The 1,792-nt window shown below is 32.1% G+C and overlaps 1 pseudogene; it reads right to left on the minus strand.

Annotated features, from left to right (window-relative positions):
* Positions 1-351: 351 nt before the first annotated feature.
* Positions 352-705, minus strand: LOC149214517 (calcium-binding protein KIC pseudogene; annotated as a pseudogene).
* Between the last annotated feature and the right edge of the window lie 1,087 nt (positions 706-1,792).

A 1,792-nucleotide genomic window follows, 5' to 3' on the forward strand; every position in this document is an offset into this window, starting at 1 on the left:
AGTGAATGAGACTTTTAACAGAGCATATGTAAGGGATTTCTTTTACAACAGTAAATCCATGTAATTTTTTTTTTATTTTACAGCAGTAAATGTAAACAAAAATTTACACACAACTGTGTAATTTTTTTTTTATAAGGAGACAGAGTAATTTTGTTTAAATATTTTTGGTGAATCCCTCTGAGAGAAAAAGGAAGAAATATGTAACAGGCTGTTTATTAATGAATAGAAAGTTTTATGTGAGTTGTTGAACCTTTGTTCTCTGGAGAAATTTTTTTTGCTTCCCTGTGTTAAGATCCTGGAGAAAACAGAGCATTGTCTCTGTGTTCAATTTATTTTATTTTTGGGATTTTACTAGAAAAATTCCCAACAAACGAAAGCTCGCACAGAGCTATAAAAATCAAAGGTATGGATCATATCCATCGCTGCCTTTTCTAACCAGTTTTCAGCCTCCACCATTAAGGAGGGACTCAATTTGATCATGAACACGTAGAATTCATTCAGATGGAGAGCCCCATCAATGTTGTTTAAGTCACCTTCTTCGATCATCACCTGGAGCTCCTCATCCTTCATCCATTCCATTCCCAACACCGCAGCATTCTTCTTCAAACTATCGACACTGATGACACCTCTCTCTGCGTCTACCAAGAGATGGAAGCCATTGTAGAGCTGGTCCATTAGGCCCTCTTCACCGATTGCCACTGCCATCATCAATAGGTAGTCCCTAAACACCACACCGGTTTCGTCTTCTTGTCTTATTCCCTGAAAAATTCAACTAAAATTGAGTGAAATATAGAGAAGAATGAAATGCATAGTACCTTTGGGGGAAGAGAGATACAGAGCATAGGATAGAATGGAAGCCGAAATATGGATGGGCTATTTCTAATAACTAAAAAATATGGTAAGGATGGTATGAGAGATCTTCAGAGGATCCACTGCATATGAATATGGTGCGTGTCTCCCCCAAGAGCCGAACAAAAAAAAATTGTTGAAGTGTGTGTGTCATGGCAGAGGGCAGCCAACATTAAGCATTGAAATTTCTGGGATTGGAGAAATATATGATTCGTGGGCATGATAGGCGCCATTCCAGCGCTCAAGAAACGTGGTAGCTAGCCACATGTCAAACAATAGAAGATATCTAGCAAGATGTCAAACAGAAAACCATATGCCAGATGTCAATCAAAAAATGAAAATGTAGACTACTAAATTGATTCAAAAGAAGGCCTGTAGGCCTAAATATTAAGAGATAATACGGAGTCATCACAACTGAATGGTTTCTTTTTTAATTTCAGTTTAATCTATATATAAAATTTCAGTGACTATATGCTGTCATCACATTGGAATGGGTGTTTTCAATTTTAATATGATTTCTTTGTATAAAATAAATTCAATGAGCCATCATATGCTTGGAGGAACAATGGTTTCATAATAGGTTAATTTTAATTAAAAGTATTATAAAATATTAATAATTTGTTTTTAGATTATTGTTTATATTGTATGTGTATGTGGTAAATATTTTATTTTTTATATTTAATGAGAAATAATATCTTTAAATGTATATATTAAGTAATATAATTTTAGATTAATTTGAGAAATAAAGTAAGAAAAATAAAAAAAATAAAAATCCCATAATTTAACATTTAAAGAAGATTAAATTTTTAATATTTTAAAAAATATTTCAGTATAGCTTTATATATATATATTGAGAGATAAGGAAAAAATATGTGTATGTGTTGTTAGTGTCTCTTAAAGGGATTATATTTCATTTACATTATATAAAGAGATTTCTTATTTT

Source organism: Pinus tabuliformis, chromosome 1_1 (assembly GCF_031772625.1).
Source record: "Pinus tabuliformis cultivar Carrire ecotype Pingquan chromosome 1_1, CPIR1, whole genome shotgun sequence".
Classification (NCBI taxonomy): Eukaryota; Viridiplantae; Streptophyta; class Pinopsida; order Pinales; family Pinaceae; genus Pinus; species Pinus tabuliformis.